The sequence below is a fragment of the Macaca mulatta genome, chromosome 10 (genome assembly GCF_049350105.2).
Source record: "Macaca mulatta isolate MMU2019108-1 chromosome 10, T2T-MMU8v2.0, whole genome shotgun sequence".
Lineage (NCBI taxonomy): Eukaryota > Metazoa > Chordata > Mammalia > Primates > Cercopithecidae > Macaca > Macaca mulatta.
This window is the reverse complement of record NC_133415.1, coordinates 59,103,276-59,126,444: the sequence shown is the minus strand read 5'-3', so window position 1 is coordinate 59,126,444 and position 23,169 is coordinate 59,103,276. Positions and strand designations below refer to the sequence as shown.

Sequence of the window (23,169 nt, the reverse complement as noted above, 5' to 3'; positions counted from 1 at the left end):
CCATCTTAAAACTAGCAAGGCACATTCTTTGCCAGTCACGACCCCCAGTCCTAAGATGTTTACAGCTGAGGAAGCAGCTTAATACCTGCAAAGGCAAACTCTTGCAACAACAGAATGTCCAGATGCCCCAATATTGCATAACATATGCTTTTAAGATGATTATAGGCATGCTTTGATGTACTTATGCACTAAAATGCCAAGGATAGCTTTCTTTCAATCAACAAAGTAATAAATGTCACTTTGTCAGCCTACCCGGAGGGAGACATAGCTTTGCTTTTACATAGATAAGACCCCTATATAAGAAATAAACAAAACAGAGGCATTCCTCCTCTTGCTGAGGAGGCCCTACTATGTAACTGAGAAGCTTTCAATAAACTATTTCTTTTCACTGAGCTCAGCCACTCGCCTTGGATTTCCTTCCTGGCAAAATCCAAGAACCTTCTCCTGGGATCTGGATGGGGACCTCTTTTTCCAGCAGCAGCTTCTCAGGGACAATAAGTGTCTGAGGCATAGATCATCATGGTTCCAAAACTTCTGAAAATGTTTGCCTCCAAAAGAAAGACTGATCTCATAAGACATTTAGTCGAGAAACGACAGGTCCCAGATTTCTGAATCAACACAGTCGAGGGGCACCAAACAATGCCCTCAGCGGACAGGCCCCCAGGCCCAGAGAGGGTGGACCCCAGCTCTGCAAAGCCACAGTGAGTCAGGAGTGAAGGCCGCACGCAGGGCAGCCACATCTCCCTGCTGCCCCGAGACAGCACGGGCAGGTAGAGCAAGCACCTTGCTTTCTCCTCAACCTAGGGGACCATGGATGAGGGGAAGGGAAAGCACTGGGCACCCGCCCGGCCCCCATGTTGTCCCCCACATCGCCTACCTCCACCGGGTGTGCGTGCCCTTCCTCTGGCCACTCTGGGGCCTAGCACCAGGTTTACCCGCCAATCAGGGTGCAGCATCTCTCTGGGCAAGCTGATTGGTTCAGGGCTGACACGTGACCCAACCTGGTCCAGTCAGAGTCAACCATACTCAACTCTGGGAAAACCTGGAGCACGCGAGAGCTGCCCACTTGCCCGCCATGCAGCGGGAAGTGGAGGAAGTGGAAGCGATCCCAAGGTTGTCTTTCCTTTCCGGGCCTCCTCATCCCTCTGAATCTGGACCTGGCAATTGCATTAACCACTTTCCCACTCTTGCTGTACTGACTTTAATTAATTATTTGCAATAAAAAGAGCTAACACATAAGGAAGAATGAGGGGAAGCTAAGGCCCCTTCTCTCTAGGCGGGGCAGGCCACCAGCCCACAACCTCTGCCCTCTGCAGAGGCCCAGAAAGCAGACCCTCCTCGGGCTTGCAAGGCCCCTCGCAGCGTGTTTGCATAGCTCTCCTCTGTTCAAAGGGTAGTCAAGGAAAGGGCTCCCGAGAACAGTGAAGCTCAACGAGGCCACCCGGGAAACCACAGCAGAATGAAAATGAGCTCTCCGCATCACAGGCAGGGGCCTCAAGGAGGCCTTTGTTTCTTCCCAAGGCCATCTGGAGAGGGGACCACATGAGAACCAGCCCGCAGTTCTCCCCGCAGCCAGCACGCCTGCCCAGCCTGGCTCCAGCGGCCTCTTCTGTGGGATTTCATCGTTTTTCCTTCAGGCTTTCAGAAGGAGGACAAAGGCGCCATTCAGTGGCGCCCCACCCACCCCTTGCCAAGGTTTGTGATAAAAGACAGAACACTCCCCAGGAAAACCCCCAGCACCAAGCTCTACAGAATCTAGGGCTCAGCAACTCTCCTGCTACTCCGGGGAGGAGGCTGGGGTGGCCTGTGACCGGCTGAAGAGGGAGCCGTGGTCAACAGCAGGGAAGAGTCACTCAACATCCTCGGCCAAATTCCGTTTTCATAGCTCTGAGAGCTTAAGCCTCACTGCTACGAGAGATGAAGGCTTGAATGCATGCTCAACAGTAAATGGCGATGAAATTCAGTCCCTGTTCTGCAGACGGAGGGCAGCAATCTGAAGCCAAGAAAGGACACCAGACTGTCCCAACAGAAAGGCCTGGGGTAGCTTTCTGTAGTCGCTGCCTAAGCATGGGAGCTTATCTTTCTGAGCTGCCATGTGACCATCTGAGAAACAGCAAGCACCCTCCACCTTGTACAGCTGTCACAAGTATTAATAAGAAGCAAGACCGACTTGGAAGTCTGCCAGACATTCAGCAGGAATCGTCTTTCCCGTCAGATGGAAACTCTCAGAAATCTGTGTGTGAAATCATTTTCTAAAATGACAAAAATCAGCTAACTCACTTCAGTGAATTCCTAAGATGTTAAAAATCCCATTCTAGGCACCTTGGGAGTGAGTGGGGTGTCTGCATTGGAGAAAGAAATTGACAGGGAAAGTGTCCTCCAGGAGCACAGCTCCGATGGGGAAATGACGGCACATGTGAAGGTGTGCAGGGCACTGAGCAGCTCAGCTTGGTGGTATAGCCACTGGGGGTGGCAGGGAAGAGCAGCAGGGAGAGCTTTCTGGGTAGATAAGCTGTTGGGAGGAGGACTAGGGCAGAAAGAAGAGTGGATTTTCCCTATAGGGGCAGACGTCACCCAGTCATTGGAGCTGGACAGCTAAACGACAGCCTCCAGGGAGGGTCTAGAGACGAGGTTTCCCTGGAAGACTGAGGCCTCAACATGGGCCCAAGAGCTGAAGCAGGGTCTGGTGAGTCCCACACTCTTGCTGCTGAGTCCAGAGGAGAGGCTTCTGATAAAGGATTTGATCCAGGTAAATCTCAGAGCTCTCTCCCTTCCTATTTTCTCTGGTAAGAGAAATACCTCGGCAGAGAAGTGGAAAGGATCCTTGAAGTGGAAAGGATCCCTGGACGTCAGGCGGTGCAGCCTCCTTGGGGTTCTGAAATCTGGCAGCCACATTTTGGCCCACAGCAGCCCAGCCTCTGCTTAAACATCACACTGCCAGAGCTCACCTCATGGGACCACCTCTCTGTCACTTTGATAGGGAAACAGTCTACCAAAAATTGGACCAAGATTTGCAACTCTTCAAACTCTACCCCTTAGTCCTACCTCAGACCTTTAAAGCTTCCCAGAATAAATCTAATTTCTCAATGACAGCCTTTCAAATTCCTGAATACTCCCCACCCCTCATCCTCTTGGAAGCTTTTCCTCCCCCAGGTTCTCTGGTCCAGCCCTCCATGACGGCACTCAATCTCGGTAGACACCCCCAGACTTCCAAGTGAACCCCCACATTCTCATGGTGCCTGCCCAGAGCTGAATGTGGGTACCCAGACCCTTGACCTTGATTCTATATTTAACCATGTTTTTATTTTTTATTTTTTTTTTTTTAATTTTTCTGAGGTGGAGTTTCGCTCTTGTTGCCCAGGTTGGAGTGCAATGGCTTGATCTCAGCTCACCACAACCTCCACCTCCCAGGTTCAAACGATTCTCCCGCCTCAGCCTCTCGAGTAGTTGGGGATTACAGGCACGCACCACCACACCCGGCTAATTTTGTATTTTTAATACAGATGTGGTTTCTCCATGTTGATCAGGCTGGTCTCAAACTCCCCACCTCGGCCTCCCAAAGTGCTGGGATTACAGGCATAAGCCACTATGCCAGGCTGACCATATGGATTTTTAAAATACCTGACAGGTGGCTCAAATTCAACATGAGATCACTAACCTGCACCCTCCCAACTCCTAATACATGTAGCAGATGCCCTTTAACTAGGGCTTTCTCATATTATGGCCATGGAAATGTTTTGTGTTTTTTTAAATTAGGTTTTCCATTTATCCCAATCTAATTCTATCTCAATTTCTCCCCATCTCTCCAGATGACTTTTTTTTTTTTTTTTTTTGAGATGGAGTCTCGCTCTGTCACCCAGGCTGGAGTGCGGTGGTGCCATCTCTGATCACTGCAACCTCCACCTCCCAGGTTCAAGGGATTCTCCTGCCTCAGCCTCCTGAGTAGCTGGGACTACAGGCGTGCACCACCACACCCAGCTAATTTTTGTATTTTTAGTAGAGACAGGTTTCACCATGTTGGCCAGGCTGGTCCAGAACTCCTGACCTCAAGTGATCCACCAGGCTTGGCCTCCCAAAATGCTGGAATTACAGGCACGAGCCACCACACCCAGCCAATTTTTGAAGCCTGGATTTTTAAGTTTAAACTCTCATTTTTCATTAGCAATATCCTCCAGACATATATTATTGGAAAACACGGTCAGCAAACCTAGGTCTTCAAATCATCGAAAAATAAATGTTGTTCAAGTAAGTGATCCTGCCATTCCAAGTACTCAGCAACTATTTGAAAGCACGTTTTTGGATATTCATAATTTCTCAGACTTCCACAAACCGAAATGTTACTGTTTCTGTATCAGAAAGATAACGCAGCCACTCAGTGACTGATGCCTTGGGCTACAGTTGCAGGAAACAGTGGCTTCCTCACTACCTGCAGGATCCTCTTTTGTGGCGCCCTAGCAGGTCTCCAAAGCACGGGGATGTGCAGCTTTCTAAGTCACTAGAATGAGTTAGAGTTTTACTTTTAAGTCCAAGAAGAAATATAACACTTGTCGTTCAGGTACTGAGCAGGATATTTAAGTTTGTCTGCAATGTAGACTCTGCCGGGTCAAGCTTTTGGTGTGGATGTATGCAAATGATGTGCAGAAAAACACAAATTTGGTCTTGTGTTCCTGGTGCTCAACACTAGGAAAATGCTGACTGGCCTTGGGGAAGGAAGAAGACTTATTATCAACTCTTAACATCAACTGGGAATAACTTTTATCAATGCTAAAGATATAATCTGACTGCAAGTAATTGTGACCAACATGATAACTGCCTGAACTCAGACGATACAAATGCACCACTACCCCCCACCCCCCGCCTCGGAATTTAAAATTAGTCCAAAACAGGAAACAGCTGGAAACAGAGTTCAGCGAAAAGAGAAGAAGAAATGCACTGGTATTTATTTTTTCATCTATCTTTCAATCAGAGCTAGCTTCGTCATGGTTAATATTGAAAGTATCTTTTTCTCCTAGACATTTCCTGATGAGGGCCCAGGGTAAGTCAGTCCTGTGTGTGCTGTCGTGTTTAAGAAATAAACAAATTGAGGCTGGGCATAGTGGCTCATACCTGTAATCTCAGCACTTTGGGAGGCTGAGGCAGGCAGATCACTTGAGGTCAGGAGTTCAAGACCAGTCTGGCCAACCATAGCAAAACCCTGTATCTACTAAAAATACAGAAATTAGCTGGGCGTGGTACTGCACGTCTGAATCCCAGCTACTTGGGAGGCTGAGGCAGGAAAATCGCTTCAACCCGGGAGGTGGAGGTTGCAGTGAGCTGAGATCCCACCACTGCACTGCAGCCTGAGTGACAGAGCTAGACTCAAAAAAAAAAAAAAAGAAAGAAAAAAGAGAGAGAGAGGGAGGGAGAGAGAGAGAGGGAAAGAGAAAGAGAAAGAGAAAGAAAAATTGAGAATGCATGATTGCTTACTGCTTACCATTATTCTGGCACTCAGTATTCATGAAATAAACACTAGCTAACAGACTTCTTTGTTGTCCATCAAGTGCAAGGTCTGCTTGGGTAGAGATTTGGGTTTTGCTTATTGCCTTCTTCCCAGCATCCACCTAGCTCGTATAAGGTACTCAATAAATATTTGTTGAGCAAATGGGCACAGCAGGTGAACCTGAAGGGGAAGGACCTCAGCCAAGAGCGACACCCACCCTGTAGACACCCTGTGTCCTCCTTCCCCTGAGGTTAGGCTGTTGTCACCTTGCATCACGCTGGCATGAAAATGTGCTGCTGCTCTGAGAAGCAAATGGGAAGGACCCCCCTCTGAGAAACCAGCCTACGGATACTTTTCATTTTCTTCTGCCAATAAGGGAAGTAAACCCAGGTAATTGTCTTGATATGTGAAGGCCTCTGAAAGACACGAAGCATTTCCCCGGGCTCAGTCACTTCTCTCCGAGCACTGGTGCTGACGGGGGCTGGGGGAGGTCAACTCCATGGTCTAGATCCAAAACTTGAAAGGACATTCCTATGCTGTCTCTAGAATTTGATATTTTCTTCTGCATGCTGTGTTAAGAAGATAGAGGTAGTAAGAGAAGAAAGGATCAGGCCGGGCGCGGTGGCTCACGCCTGTAATCCCAGCACTTTGGGAGGCCGAGACGGGCGGATCACGAGGTCAGGAGATCGAGACCATCCTGGCTAACACGGTGAAACCCCGTCTCTACTAAAAATACAAAAAAACTAGCCGGGCGCGGTGGCGGGCGCCTGTAGTCCCAGCTACTCGGGAGGCTGAGGCAGGAGAATGGCGTGAACCCTGGAGGCGGAGCTTGCAGTGAGCCGAGATCGCGCCACTGCACTCCAGCCTGGGGCACAGAGCAAGACTCCGTCTCAAAAAAAAAAAAAAAAAAAAGAGAAGAAAGGATCAGCCTTAGGGAAGGGAAGCCTGGCAAGGCAGACCCCTTCCCACACAGGAGGAGCGTGGAGGGTCACGCAAATCATGGATGGCCAGCTCGTGTCTCATGGACCCAGGCTTGGGGAACAGACTCCTTCCCACCAGGCAGACTCCTCTGGCCCTGACATTACTGTAGCCACTGACTGTCATTCAATGGTGGTAAGATTTGCTCACTCTGCTCTTTACTACCACTGAGAGAACAGAAGACCAGGAAGTCAGCTAGCAGGGCTCATAAACCAAGTATGAGATTTCTTACATCATTATTTGATGTCATGGCCATGACATTTAGCAAAGAGAAGTTGCCGTGAAAACATAAAGTGGCAGCCGCACTTGAACGTGAATGGTCCCCTGGGCCAAGGTGAGCCCAGGCACAGCGAGGGCCCCCAGGGGACATAAGCTGAGTTGCCAGTAGTGATGCCAGCTCAGCCAGTAACAAGATCACTAAAGCTATGTGTGTTCTAAATTCCTTATGGAAAATGAAAGTCTCTTCCCTGAGGATTTGCTATAGACTCTGCGGAAAGTACTGAATCTGCAAGTTGATCACTCAGGAGTCTCATAGGAGGCCAAACAATGACTGATCAGAGAACAGGGTTCCCAACGCAGCACCCCACACCACTGGGGCCTCAATTGTCTAATCTGTGAAATGGCCTAATAATAGGACCCACTACCAAGGTGGTCGTGGAGACCAAATATGAAGTTGCAGACACCTTTGAAGGTGACCTGTAAACAGTGGCCATAGTGACTGCAGAAAATACAACAAGACATGGGAAAAAGAGAATTGTTGAACACTGATGGACCTTTAAGAAAGGTGGGCACCTCAGGTGCTGCCTTCTCAGGAGGGCAGGTGCAAAATGCTGGCTTGCCTTATGGAAGCTGTAGTCTCCGTGTCACCAACTCAGGGCACATGCGCCTCAGCTGTGTGAATGCCTTGCAGGAAGCCCTCACCTGCACAGCCCGCCTGCTCCATGCCCCCAAGGCGGGTGCTGAGGGCAGGAGTAGATCTGAGAAGGATGCAGAGCCTCCTACAGTTGGGGTTGCTGCCAGTCTGGGGGTTCTAGGCACTCAGTCCGAGGCCTGTGCTTCCAAAAGGCCAGAGGGAAGGCAGGTCCACCCCACATGCTCTGCACAGCCTACCACCATCTGCCATGTCATCCCGTCACTGCTCCCCTGCTGGCTACCCAAGCTTCTCCAGCATGTTTGCCTGCCACTATGAGCACAGGAAACCTCCTCTCCAGGCCCATGGCCTCCTACCTCTTCAACATCCGGGGGGTGTTCCCTCCCCTGCCTCTCCTCCCACCTGCCCTCACCCCACCCCCAGTTCACAGCCCCATCCTATGGAATGAGGACAGAACAGCTATCAAGCAAGTATCCTGTACCCGGGGCTGCTCCCATGGAGCAGGTTCCCATGGAGAACCCACTTAACTCTCACAAAAGCCCATGGGCTCCGAGCTCCCATTCCCTTCTTCACTTTCCTGATGAGGAAATTGAGGCACAGAGAAGTTGAGCCGCTTTCTCAAGGCTATTCAGCTGAAGGAGTCAGGGCTGGATTCAAACCCAGGCCCAGCTCCAGGGGCCTTGCTGTCAGCCAGCTCCTCAGTATCAGAACCACTCCTATTGCAAAGGCGCCCAAACTTCAAAAGATTTGCCCTCTGCCAATGCTATAATTATTCATCTAACATTTTTCTTGAGTTAGTTTACTTTTTTAATATAAATTGATTCTAAGAATGAACCAAAGGCTCTGAACCTGAGGCTGATTCTCTGTTCAAAAGGGAAAGTTAGCAAGAAAAGTGCCCAAAGCCCCCACACTCATGGGGGTTCAACCGAGCCTTTCTTCTTGTCACCAGAATGGAGGACAGGGCTGAGGGTGGGTGTGGAACGGTGTTTTCCTTAATCATTCAGTGTCTGGCTCCTCGCTCAGGGCCACCTGCCCAGGGCACACCTCCCCAGGCACAGTCAGGTCAAATCCCACATCCTTAGTTTTTCTTTTCTCCTCTGACCAGAGCCCAGGATGCAGTCAGCTTCTAAGAAAGCCTTGTAGGATGGAAGTACCAGGCCAGCCTCCAGAGAAGCTCTGTCCTCATTCCTGTTAACGCCTGGTTTTCCCTTCGACCTCAGCGCTTGGCTTTTGGCCCAAGTCTTTCTGGAAAGGAAGTTCTTTTTCCAGATACAAAGCCCAGCTCACATGACTGCAGGAATCAGGTGTCAATGCCTGAAGAACTTGGGAGGCTCCTGCAGGCTGGCAGCCCAGGACAAGAGCACACTGGGGGACTCGGGTCCTGGAAGCCAGCCCTGAGAATAGCTGGTTCCCTGGCAGAACATTCACCCCTGGCTGGACAGACTTGTTTACCTCCTGGGAGAAAGCCACAGAAGTGAGTCCTTTCCCTAGTGGAATTTGGAAAGGGATGTAGGTTTTAACATTCTGTAAACATTCACTTTCCCCTGTGGTTGAAAAAAAAAACCACAGGAGATTTTGCAGGTGCCACTCCAGGTTTGCACGCCCCACATGCCCTCTGTTCCGTCTCTCTGAATGGCTCTACCAGAGCCCATTCGGCTGCCACAGACACAGCACAACACAGGGCAGCCAACTTCACACAGAACGCTGCAGAGCCTGGACGCAGGTTGGGGGTCCTTCTATTTATCAGGCCTTCCTAGAAGTCCACAGAACATTCCAGATTAACACCTAGAGGAGAATAAGCCCTGGAGGGGAAGTTCGCAGACATAGCCACACAGGTGGAAATCCAGAGAGCACAGTCGCTTGGCATACCTGCCTCAGGCCCAGCGACTTTCCCTGCTTCTTGGCAGCAGCCTAGAGAAGCATCAAACTCCTACAAAGAACAGAAGGCTCCTGCTCCCCAGTGCTGTGCTTGATAACAACCAGTTTCTCAGCAAAAGAAGCCCTGACTTACAACATTTGCCAGTGATCACTGTGCCAAATATTTCCACCACTGATTTTCAGCTCCTGATAGGACTGACTGGACAAGGCGTTGGGAAGATATGCACACACAGCTACTCTGCGGAGCCCGTTCGACAGTAACCCCAGCCTGGGAGCCTGCAGCCCGAGTGCCCAAACCACCCAGCCCCAGGAGCAGCCTCCTCCTCTTTCTTTGCAGCCACACCCCAGAAGCTGCCCAGATGCCCCACCCCAGGCCACCCTTAAAGTTCACTGGAACTAATTTTCCCCTTTATAAAACAATAATTGTTAATAATTTATGATTTCATTCCTTTTATTTAATGATTATTCATTTAATGATAAGTAATTGCTGATAAACCCTGTTATTTAATGATTATTCATTTATGATAAGTAATTTGGCCAGGCACGGTGGCTCATGCTTGTAATCCCAGCACTTTGGGAGGCCAAGGCGAGTGGATCACGAGGTCAGGAGATCGAGACCATCCTGGCTAACACGGTGAAACCCGGTCTCTGTTAAAAGTACAAAAAATTAGCCGGGCGTGGTGGCGGGTGCCTGTAGTCCCAGCTACTTGGGAGGCTGAGGCAGGAGAATGGCGTGAACCTGGGAGGCGGAGCTTTCAGTCAGCTGAGATCGCACCACTGTACTCCAGCCTGGGCAACAGAGCGAGACTCTGTCTCAAAAAAAATAAATAAAAATTAAAAAAACTTAATTTGGAAGGAAGGGGAGAAGCAAAAGCATGCAGCTTTTTTTAGTCCACCCCTTGTGACCTCAAGACCACAGTCCCTCTGATCCTGGGTTTAAGATGACATGGAGGGTCTGCATAAGCTCGGGGCTGGGCTTCCACAGAGGGCACCGTACTCCCGGGCATAAGGCCAAGGGCTGAGAGCACACTCACACTCTCTCCATGGCAGCCCTTGTCCCCAGGCCACTTCACATGGCCTTGCAGCTCATCCCTGTTCAAAGCCACTACCCCAGCGATGCTGGAATCTGCACCAGGCTGAATACCCTATTGGAAGGGGAGCCCTTCCACAAAAGTGGCCCCATTTGCACCGGGAAAACATGCTAGAAACCACACTAAATGTTAGCCTGGAAAACTGTCCCACAATTTAGTTGTGAAGTCCAAAAAACTAATGGGTTTCTAATGTGAAGATAGAAGACTATTCTTGTTGAAAACGGGCTGGCCTGCAGGGAATCCACATGAGATGGGCCACCATGGGTAGAATGAATACATCAGGGTGAAGACCAGAGCCTGTTAGTTACAGCAGATTTTGAACAGCTGTGGTGGCCAAAGGCCTTTGCACACTGGAGTGACTTTGAGGGTTTGGTCACCTGCATGAGGAGGAAGGACTGCCAGGCTCCATTTGAGTGGCCTGGGATCTGAGAAGGTACAGGTGGGATCCTTCCGTCCTAACAGTGGGTTGTGGAGCCCAGGTATCAGCCCAGTCAGGTTCCACAACCCACCCGCTGGCCTAGAATTGCCTGTGGTCACCACAGCGTCTTCTCCCTCCACATCCACGCCAGCCTGGCATCCTCCACCAGAGTCGCCCTTGCTCCCGAGGTTCTGCCGGTGAATCAGCATCAGACAGCTGCACATGGGAGTGCCTGCAAGGCGTGCTGCTGCTCTGCTGCTGCGCAGAGCGGCTAGAGGATGCTGGGTTTCCTGGGGCAGCCCCGCTCGCTGTGAGGGTGCCGAGACACAGGTGAACCAGAAGCAATGGTGGTTTCCCGAGTCCTGGACCCAAGCTGCAGGAGAATGTTTGGAAACTCAACAGTGCCAGTGAGGTCTCTGGAGGCCCTTCTGATTGTGCCAGAGGTCGAGGCTGAAGGTCCCCCCAGAGGCTGCTCTTCCTACCTCCCAGGGATTTGGAAGCACCCTGCCTAAACTCCCTTTCCACTTAAAAGAACAGTGGTGACTTCTCTTTTCTACAACTGAATCCTGACAGATTTCTGACAAGCCATTGCTGCGGCATTCCCAGGGATGCATTTTCAAATACAGATTCCCATGACTTTCCCAGAAACTCAGAATGGCCCAAGCAAAGCCTGGGTACTGTCTCACTAGAAACCCTCCCCAGGGGACTCTGAGGCATGGCCTGCAGCTGGAAATCACTGCTGTAAATTCCAGCCAGAGTGACACAGTTGTTAAAGCTGCCTGGCAATTTCCCTGGCATGTTTGGAGACCATGAGGAATTCCTGAAGACATTCATGTCTGAGAAGATCCCACGTGACCACTTCTGAAGTTCCTGTCCACATGGCCTGTCTCCCTTGGTCGAGGCCGTTCCCCTAAAGGCTTCATCCACGCAGAAGCAGCAGGGAGAGTGGGACTGTGCTGGCCCGAACAGGGGGTAGACACATTCACCATATCTGCAAGCGGCCCTGAAACCTCTCTCCAGGCTTCTCAGGGGAACTAGACTGGATTTGCTGATGGGAAGTTGTCAAGTCCCCACCCATCCTGACCCCCTACTGTCACAATGTTCAGATGAGGTCAAGACAGCCACAGGGAGGGTCAGGAGAAAGAATGACAGGGGAGGCCCCTGTTGCAAGAGGCCAGCAGCACCGTGCCACCACCTCCTGTCCTGGCACCAGTAACTCCACAGCCTTTGATCCTACCTCCTCTAGCAGCCGACCCTCACTCTCTGAACCCTGCACAAGGGGTCCTGGAGTCCTCTGGCATGAGCCCCCTAAACTCTAGCTGGTGTCAGTGCCTGATGAGTGTCCACTGGTCCTCTGAGGCCCCAGACACCTGGAAGACATGGCCCTGGCCAGCAATATGGCATCCTGTCTGCATGCAGCAGAGTTCAGCCTGGGCACACCAGGACGATGTTTATTTAGAGGTGTGTGGAGGGCCAGAAGCCTCAGCTGCAGAGCCCAGGGGTCCCATTCAGACCTGAACTCCACTTCTGATGGGACTATAGACTCCTCAGTACATCCACCACAGTCAGAGCTGGGGAACCTTTTCAGCTGCATGAACTCCCAAGTTCCTAAAGCTCTGTGGATACCAGAGTCCCCAGCTTTAAAAATCAGGGTCCCAGACAAACATCAATATGAACTGAGATCCTTGGTGTCAGCTCCTGTCCAAGGCCGGACCCACAGAGGCAGTGTAAGGGTGGCAAGGCCAGACTGGACACCGAGGAGATACCAGGTGACTTGAGGAGGATGGAGGGCTCGTGCCCCATCCATCCAAGGCCTTGTGTGCAGGCCTGTTGCCAGGAGTTAGGGGTTCCTGGGCCAGCTGGGAGGTCTAGTCCATCCTCACCCCACTGTCGTACCCCACCCGGGGCTGCACTGGGCACCCTGCCACAGGGGCACACTCACTACTGAATGAGCTTTGGTTTCCATTCCGTGCACTGGACCCCACATCTAACCCACGGTGACACCTTCACTCTGTGTCTGCCTAGCAGGGGAGGAGGCAGTGTCAAGGGCAGGAACTTGGGAATGAAGATGTAGCCCCTCCATGGGGAAGGGATGGGGGTGAGCTGAGCTGAGCTGCAGTTCTGGACTGGTGAGAAAGTTTCATCCACTGGCCCCTGTGCTGCCCACACTGTGCTGGTGGGGACTGGACACGGGCAGGACTGAGGGACCCCACAGTGCAGCCCATAGCAAAGCTGCGAGTCACTTACCCCCTGCCTAGTGCCTGCAGAAACAGGAGGGAAAACGCAAAACAGGAGCCACAAAGCTGTGTCCTGGTCCTCACAGACTCATCTCCAGGCGTGACCCTCCCCCTAGGGAGGCTGTGCCCCCACCAGCCCACGCCCCTCCCCACCTCCTCACCATCACCCGCTAGCTCCCACCCCTCTGCTCTGCCAGCTGTTCCACCCCTTCCCAGAACTGGGCCAACCCCAACAGCCCCTGCATGGTAGCAGGGGGTCACAGAAGCCGGGATCCAGCCTGCGTGGTAGCAGGGGGGTCACAGAAGCCGGGATCCAGCCTGCGTGGTAGCAGGGGGGTCACAGAAGCCGGGATCCAGCCTGCGTGGTAGCAGGGGGGTCACAGAAGCCGGGATCCAGCCTGCGTGGTAGCAGGGGGTCACAAAAGCCGGGATCCAGCTCCACCGCAGGCGTTTGCTCGCGTGTGGACATAAAGATAAACTCCCGGGGGGGCGGAGCAAGATGGCCGAATAGGAACAGCTCCAGTCTCCAACTCCCAGCGCGAGCGACACAGAAGACCGGTGATTTCTGCATTTTCAACTGAGGTACTGAGTTCATCTCACTGGGGAGTGCCGGACGATCGGTGCTGGTCAGCTGCTGCAGCCCGACCAGCGAGAGCTGAAGCAGGGCGAGGCATTGCCTCACCTGGGAAGCGCAAGGGGGAAGGGAATCCCTTTTCCTAGCCAGGGGAACTGAGACACACAACACCTGGAAAATTGGGTAACTCCCACCCCAATACTGCGCTTTAAGCAAACAGGCACACCAGGAGATCATATCCCACACCTGGCCGGGAGGGTCCCACACCCACAGAGCCTCCCTCATTGCTAGCACAGCAGTCTGTGATCTACCGGCAAGGCAGCAGCGAGGCTGGGGGAGGGGCGCCCGCCATTGCTGAGGCTTAAGTAGGTAAACAAAGCTGCTGGGAAGCTCGAACTGGGTGGAGCTCACAGCAGCTCAAGGAAACCTGCCTGTCTCTGTAGACTCCACCTCTGAGGACAGGGCACAGTAAACAATAACAAACACAGCCGAAACCTCAGCAGACGCAAACGACTCTGTCTGACAGCTTTGAAGAGAGCAGTGGATCTCCCAACACGGAGGTTGAGATCTGAGAAGGGACAGACTCCCTGCTCAAGTGGGTCCCTGACCCCTGAGTAGCCTAACTGGGAGACATCCCCCACTAGGGGCAGTCTGACACCCCACACCTCACAGGGTGGACTACACCCCTGAGAGGAAGCTTCCAAAGCAAGAATCAGACAGGTACACTCGCTGTTCAGAAATATTCTATCTTCTGCAGCCTCTGCTGCTGATACCCAGGCAAACAGGGTCTGGAGTGGACCTCAAGCAATCTCCAACAGACCTACAGCTGAGGGTCCTGACTGTTAGAAGGAAAACTATCAAACAGGAAGGACACCTACACCAAAACCCCATCAGTACATCACCATCATCAAAGACCAGAGGCAGATAAAACCACAAAGATGGGGAAAAAGCAGGGCAGAAAAGCTGGAAATTCAAAAAATAAGAGCGCATCTCCCCCGGCAAAGGAGCGCAGCTCATCGCCAGCAACGGATCAAAGCTGGACGGAGAATGACTTTGACGAGATGAGAGAAGAAGGCTTCAGTCCATCAAATTACTCAGAGCTAAAGGAGGAATTACGTACCCAGCGCAAAGAAACTAAAAATCTTGAAAAAAAAGGGGAAGAATTGATGGCTAGAGTAATTAATGCAGAGAAGGTCATAAACGAAATGAAAGAGATGAAAACCATGACACGAGAAATACGTGACAAATGCACAAGCTTCAGTAACCGACTTGATCAACTGGAAGAAAGAGTATCTGCGATTGAGGATCAAATGAATGAAATGAAGCGAGAAGAGAAACCAAAAGAAAAAAGAAGAAAAAGAAATGAACAAAGCCTGCAAGAAGTATGGGATTATGTAAAAAGACCAAATCTACGTCTGATTGGGGTGCCTGAAAGTGAGGGGGAAAATGGAACCAAGTTGGAAAACACTCTTCAGGATATCATCCAGGAGAACTTCCCCAACCTAGTAGGGCAGGCCAACATTCAAATCCAGGAAATACAGAGAACGCCACAAAGATACTCCTCGAGAAGAGCAACTCCAAGACACATAATTGCCAGATTCACCAACGTTGAAATGAAGGAAAAAATCTTAAGGGCAGCCAGAGAGAAAGGTCGGGTTACCCACAAAGGGAAGCCCATCAGACTAACAGCAGATCTCTCAGCAGAAACTCTCCAAGCCAGAAGAGAGTGGGGGCCAATATTCAACATTCTTAAAGAAAAGAATTTTAAACCCAGAATTTCATATCCAGCCAAACTAAGTTTCATAAGTGAAGGAGAAATAAAATCCTTTACAGATAAGCAAATGCTTAGAGATTTTGTCACCACTAGGCCTGCCTTACAAGAGACCCTGAAGGAAGCACTAAACATGGAAAGGAACAACCGGTACCAGCCATTGCAAAAACATGCCAAAATGTAAAGACCATTGATGCTAGGAAGAAACTGCATCAACTAACGAGCAAAATAACCAGTTAATATCATAATGGCAGGATCAAGTTCACACATAACAATCTTAACCTTAAATGTAAATGGACTAAATGCTCCAATTAAAAGACACAGACTGGCAAACTGGATAAAGAGTCAAGACCCATCAGTCTGCTGTATTCAGGAGACCCATCTCACATGCAGAGACATACATAGGCTCAAAATAAAGGGATGGAGGAAGATTTACCAAGCAAATGGAGAACAAAAAAAAGCGGGGGTTGCAATACTAGTCTCTGATAAAACAGACTTTAAACCATCAAAGATCAAAAGAGGCAAAGAAGGCCATTACATAATGGTAAAGGGATCAATTCAACAGGAAGAGCTAACTATCCTAAATATATATGCACCCAATACAGGAGCACCCAGATTCATAAAGCAAGTCCTTAGAGACTTACAAAGAGACTTAGACTCCAATACAATAATAATGGGAGACTTCAACACTCCACTGTCAACATTAGACAGATCAACGAGACAGAAAGTTAACAAGGATATCCAGGAATTGAACTCATCTCTGCAGCAAGCAGACCTAATAGACATCTATAGAACTCTCCACCCCAAATCAACAGAATATACATTCTTCTCAGCACCACATCGTACTTACTCCAAAATCGACCACGTAATTGGAAGTAAAGCACTCCTCAGCAAATGTACAAGAACAGAAATTATAACAAACTGTCTCTCAGACCACAGTGCAATCAAACTAGAACTCAGGACCAAGAAACTCAATCAAAACCGCTCAACTACATGGAAACTGAACAACCTGCTCCTGAATGACTACTGGGTACATAACGAAATGAAGGCAGAAATAAAGATGTTCTTTGAAACCAATGAGAACAAAGATACAACATACCAGAATCTCTGGGACACATTTAAAGCAGTGTGTAGAGGGAAATTTATAGCACTAAATGCCCACAAGAGAAAGCAGGAAAGATCTAAAATTGACACTCTAACATCACAATTAAAAGAACTAGAGAAGCAAGAGCAAACACATTCGAAAGCTAGCAGAAGGCAAGAAATAACTAAGATCAGAGCAGAACTGAAGGAGATAGAGACACAAAAAACTCTCCAAAAAATCAATGAATCCAGGAGTTGGTTTTTTGAAAAGATCAACAAAATTGACAGACCACTAGCAAGACTAATAAAGAAGAAAAGAGAGAAGAATCAAATCGACGCAATTAAAAATGATAAAGGGGATATCACCACCGACCCCACAGAAATACAAACTACCATCAGAGAATACTATAAACACCTCTATGCAAATAAACTGGAAAATCTAGAAGAAATGGATAATTTCCTGGACACTTACACTCTTCCAAGACTAAACCAGGAAGAAGTTGAATCCCTGAATAGACCAATAGCAGGCTCTGAAATTGAGGCAATAATTAATAGCCTACCAACCAAAAAAAGTCCAGGACCAGATGGATTCACAGCTGAATTCTACCAGAGGTACAAGGAGGAGTTGGTACCATTCCTTCTGAAACTATTCCAATCAATAGAAAAAGAGGGAATCCTCCCTAACTCATTTTATGAGGCCAACATCATCCTGATACCAAAGCCTGGCAGAGACACAACAAAAAAAGAGAATTTTAGACCAATATCCCTGATGAACATCGATGCAAAAATCCTCAATAAAATACTGGCAAACCAGATTCAGCAACACATCAAAAAGCTTATCCACCATGATCAAGTGGGCTTCATCCCTGGGATGCAAGGCTGGTTCAACATTCGCAAATCAATAAACATAATCCAGCATATAAACAGAACCAAAGACAAGAACCACATGATTATCTCAATAGATGCAGAAAAGGCTTTTGACAAAATTCAACAGCCCTTCATGCTAAAAACGCTCAATAAATTCGGTATTGATGGAACGTACCTCAAAATAATAAGAGCTATTTACAACAAACCCACAGCCAATATCATACTGAATGGGCAAAAACTGGAAAAATTCCCTTTGAAAACTGGCACAAGACAAGGATGCCCTCTCTCACCACTCCTATTCAACATAGTGTTGGAAGTTCTGGCTAGGGCAATGAGGCAAGAGAAAGAAATCAAGGGTATTCAGTTAGGAAAAGAAGAAGTCAAATTGTCCCTGTTTGCAGATGACATGATTGTATATTTAGAAAACCCCATTGTCTCAGCCCAAAATCTCCTTAAGCTGATAAGCAACTTCAGCAAAGTCTCAGGATACAAAATTAATGTGCAAAAATCACAAGCATTCTTATACACCAGTAACAGACAAACAGAGAGCCAAATCAGGAATGAACTTCCATTCACAATTGCTTCAAAGAGAATCAAATACCTAGGAATCCAACTTACAAGGGATGTAAAGGACCTCTTCAAGGAGAACTACAAACCACTGCTCAGTGAAATAAAAGAGGACACAAACAAATGGAAGAACATACCATGCTCATGGATAGGAAGAATCAATATCGTGAAAATGGCCATACTGCCCAAGGTAATTTATAGATTCAATGCCATCCCCATCAAGCTACCAATGAGTTTCTCCACAGAATTGGAAAAAACTGCTTTAAAGTTCATATGGAACCAAAAAAGAGCCCGCATCTCCAAGACAATCCTAAGTCAAAAGAACAAAGCTGGAGGCATCACGCTACCTGACTTCAAACTATACTACAAGGCTACAGTAACCAAAACAGCATGGTACTGGTACCAAAACAGAGATATAGACCAATGGAACAGAACAGAGTCCTCAGAAATAATACCACACATCTACAGCCATCTGATCTTTGACAAACCTGAGAGAAACAAGAAATGGGGAAAGGATTCCCTATTTAATAAATGGTGCTGGGAAAATTGGCTAGCCATAAGTAGAAAGCTGAAACTGGATCCTTTCCTTACTCCTTATACGAAAATTAATTCAAGATGGATTAGAGACTTAAATGTTAGACCTAATACCATAAAAATCCTAGAGGAAAACCTAGGTAGTACCATTCAGGACATAGGCATGGGCAAAGACTTCATGTCTAAAACACCAAAAGCAACGGCAGCAAAAGCCAAAATTGACAAATGGGATCTCATTAAACTAAAGAGCTTCTGCACAGCAAAAGAAACTACCATCAGAGTGAACAGGCAACCTACAGAATGGGAGAAAATTTTTGCAATCTACTCATCTGACAAAGGGCTAATATCCAGAACCTACAAAGAACTCAAACAAATTTACAAGAAAAAAACAAACAACCCCATCAAAAAGTGGGCAAAGGATATGAACAGACATTTCTCAAAAGAAGACATTCATACAGCCAACAGACACATGAAAAAATGCTCATCATCACTGGCCATCAGAGAAATGCAAATCAAAACCACAATGAGATACCATCTCACACCAGTTAGAATGGCGATCATTAAAAAGTCAGGAAACAACAGATGCTGGAGAGGATGTGGAGAAATAGGAACACTTTTACACTGTTGGTGGGATTGTAAACTAGTTCAACCATTATGGAAAACAGTATGGCGATTCCTCAAGGATCTAGAACTAGATGTACCATATGACCCAGCCATCCCATTACTGGGTATATACCCAAAGGATTATAAATTATGCTGCTATAAAGACACATGCACACGTATGTTTATTGCAGCACTATTCACAATAGCAAAGACTTGGAATCAACCCAAATGTCCATCAGTGACAGATTGGATTAAGAAAATGTGGCACATATACACCATGGAATACTATGCAGCCATCAAAAAGGATGAGTTTGTGTCCTTTGTAGGGACATGGATGCAGCTGGAAACCATCATTCTTAGCAAACTATCACAAGAACAGAAAACCAAACACCGCATGTTCTCACTCATAGGTGGGAACTGAACAATGAGATCACTTGGACTCAGGAAGGGGAACATCACACACCGGGGCCTATCATGGGGAGGGGGGAGGGGGGAGGGGGGAGGGATTGCATTGGGAGTTATACCTGATGTAAATGACGAGTTGATGGGTGCAGCACACCAACATGGCACAAGTATACATATGTAACAAACCTGCACGTTATGCAGGTTTTTATTATTTATATATATTTTATTATTATATATTATATATTATATTATATTATTTTATATATATTATATATAATATATTATATATATTATATAAAATATAATATATATTTATATTATAAAAATAATATAATAATAATAATAATATAAAAAGATAAACTCCCTCAGTGTGGGTTACTGCACTGCAGTCTGAAGATGGGGCCTTTCTAAACTACGAAGTGCCAGGACCTCAGCACCCAGGAGAACGCAAGGGAGCACAGACAGCGTGCATAGGAAGACCCCAAATATTCCAGCGGCAGCAGCTGCAGCCCAGGGCTGGAGGAAAGGTGGATGCTGCTTTAAAAACAGCCCATCCCAAGTAACATGGATTCCTATCAGATTCTGGCTCTAGCATGCAGATTCCAGACCAAGCGTCCCAGCCCGAGTCTCAGAGGCTGCCTGGGCACCCTCCTCTCAGGTGGGGCAGCTAGGCCGGGACTCCACGCCTCACCCGCCCTGGGAGCCCCACAGACCACACCGAGTTTGCCTTCCACGACAGCCGCTGTGTCACACATGGGTCAGCGAGGCTGTTCCCCCACAGCCTCCCGTGAGTTAGGATCCTCCCCCAGCTGCCCTGATGTTTTCATAAGGGAGTGTGCTCATTAGGGTAATTAACTTGGGGGGGTGAGCAGAAGAGCAAAGGGCAAGGGTCACCCACTAGGGACATAGGGAAGGGGCACATTTTAGCTGATGCATGTGTCCTCCCAGGCAAAGTCCCACTGAGTACCGTCACCCCTGAAATCACCACCCACCCACTCTCAGCCCCAGCAGCCTCAGGGCCACCCATGTCTTGCCCTTCTTCAAATCTGAAACCCTCTGCTGGCCTTCCTTCACCTGGCCCCGACCTGCGGCTGCAACGGACCCTCATCTTCCAGGCACCCCTCTGGTTTTCATCCCATGTGTCCCTCTCCACCCCCAGCAGCCCGGTGGAGGAGAAGTGTGACTGCATTTTGCAAATGCGCAAACCAAGGGTGGGAGAGGTGGAGCCACAGGCTCTAGGTCCACAGCCAGGGTCAGGGTGGATAGAGCACAGTCTCCTGCCTCCACCAGGTCCAGGGCTCTGGCCCCTCCCCCTGCCAGGGTCAAGGCAGGCAGGGCACAGCATCCCGCCTCCACCAGTTCCCAGACCTTGGCCCCTCCCCCTGCCGTGTCCTCACCAGTCCCCCACTCCTGCCCTCATCACACTTCCCCTTCCTCTGCCTCTCAAAACTCAACCCTCCACAAAGCCTTCTCCAACTAAGTGTCTGTGACAGGACTTCCTGCTTCCTGCTCCCCTCAAGGGACCAGCCACTTCTGTGACCCCCCTAAATGGCTGTGTTTGAAGATATCCAGGGCGGACAACAGAAACAAACCTCTCAGAGAGGTGGCCCCAGGCTCAGTCCCCGCCCCACCTCAGCTGTAGTGTGTGGCAGCTCCCTCTCCCTAGGGTGAACAGACAGGCCCTGTCTTGCACAGCCCTGCGGGCCTCCGTGTCAGGTGCCAGGCTGCACAGATTCGCAGTAAAGCCCCATGCCCAGCCCAGCACGCCCACGGAGAAAGCCTTCCCTCAATCCCCTGGGACTCTGAGGCAGCTGGGGTTGGGGGAGGCCTGACATCCCCTCTGCTCCTCTAGTCAGGGGCTTCTCACTGTGCAGGACCCTGCCCAATAAAAAGGCCGGGAAATAACAGTCACAGAAATTACCCCCACCAGCGGGAGTTTCCACAGGGCAACAGCTCCCGGAGTGGCACACAGTGACTGTGCTTCCTCGCAGACTCGGGGCCCAGTTCTGCCCCTCCGTGTTTCATGCACGCCTGCCAGGGCTGGAACACTGGGGCCATCGAATCCCTCCTTTTACAGATGAGGACACTAAAGCCCAGAGGGATGGGTCTGAGGCCACAGGACAAGCCAGAGCTAAAACCTGGTCCTCTGGCTTAAGATGCTCTCATTTAAGTTCAAGTTCAAGTTCACACCCCCTACAGAGACCCTCAGAGAAGAGGTTCACTGATTTGGAGCCTCTGCAGGCACCCCCAGCCTGGCACCCACAGTCCGGTCTCTCCTCTCTGTGGGGGCACCCCCTGCTGGCTGAGAAGATCTGGACCTGCACAGGGCCCCAGGCTGCTTCCTGCACCTGGAATCCAGCCCTAGCCTGGAAATTCCTGGCCCAGACCCCAGACCCCAGACTCCAGGCTCCAGTCAGGGAGAAACACACCAGCTAGGCAGCAGCCATCTCAAAGCCTCATTCATCTACCTGGGCCACCGCTTTCCCGAAAGAGAGGAATTTGCATTTCTCCACACGGCCACCCCCCAGGGTCTCTAGAACCTGCCCATGCGAACTACAGTGTGAAGGACAGTCTTCTAAAACAGGCACCGGCCGGGTGCGTTGGCTCACCCCTGGAATCCCAGTACTACTTGGGAGGCCATGGTGGGCAGATCACTCCAACCCAGGAGTTCCAGACCCACCTGGGCAGCATAGCGAGATCCCATCTCTACAAAACATAAAAAGCTTAGCCAGGCTTGGTGGCACACACCTGTAGTCCCAGCTACTGGGAGGCTGAGGCAGGAGAATCACTTGAGCCCAGGAGATCGAGGCTACAGTGAGTTGTGACAGCACCACTACACTCCAGCCTGGGTGACATTTTTGAGCCCCTGTCTCAAAAATAAATAAATAAAAATACAATAAAATGGGCATCTGCTGGAGAAGTGCAGGTAAACAGCCAAAAAGAACCACTGCCCTCCCAGAGTGCTGCCTGGACCCACAACCTCAGGGCCACCAGGCCCACAGCCTCTGGCAGGCACTGTTCTGCTCTGGGCTTTCAGCCTGCTGCTTCACCAGGGGAGAAGGGCTGCCTCAGCTAGCTCTGGGCAGAGGAAGGCTGTAAATGGAGCTGGGACCTGGAATTGGGTGGCAGACTGCCCTGGGAGATGAGTGCAGATGTCCCAGGCTGAGCCCTTCACCTCCCAGTGGGAAGTGAGCGCTGCAATTATGAAGGAGGAAGCGGGGTAAAACCGCAGCAGGGAAGGGGCTCCTCCTTCCCGAGCCCTGCAGCCAGCCAGCACGAGGCCCAACGTCACTGCCCAGTTACAATGCTGAAAACAGCTCTGGAATCCAGTGAGTACTCAATAAATAGCAGCTACATCATCATCACGGCTATTCTTACTTGCTAGTGCGTTCAAGCTGTCATCTCCCTGTGCCTACTTTACAGTCATCTCCACTGTGACAATTACCCTGGGTGTACAGATGGGAAAGTCACACCCGGGGAGATTAGGGAGCCACACAAGGGCACAGGCCAGCAGCAAGATGGTACTGAACTAGAGCTACAACGTGCCTCTTTCTGCAGACCCTGTACCCCCGAGGACCTGGGGAAGCAGGGACTGCAAATCCTGCACTTGCAGGGTAAAGGCCATGGGCACCCGTCCCAGCGCTGCATCTGCCTGTGTTGACCCAGCGTCACCTGTGCCTAAGGTCACGGTGGGGGTCAGAGTGGGGAAGTTTCCTTTGCCAGGTCACCTGGGATTGTAACACACAGACTTCCTCACTGCCTGCAAGCTTCCTGCATCGCCACCGGCATCCCAATCTCTACCAGCCCCAAGGG

General features: G+C 49.7%; 1 protein-coding gene across 2 annotated transcripts in view; it reads right to left on the bottom strand.

Annotated features, from left to right (window-relative positions):
• ACSS1 (acyl-CoA synthetase short chain family member 1) overlaps positions 1-23,169 on the bottom strand; it is a 60,793-nt gene that overhangs the window by 25,135 nt on the left and 12,489 nt on the right. The gene's annotated exons all lie outside the window — the stretch shown is intronic.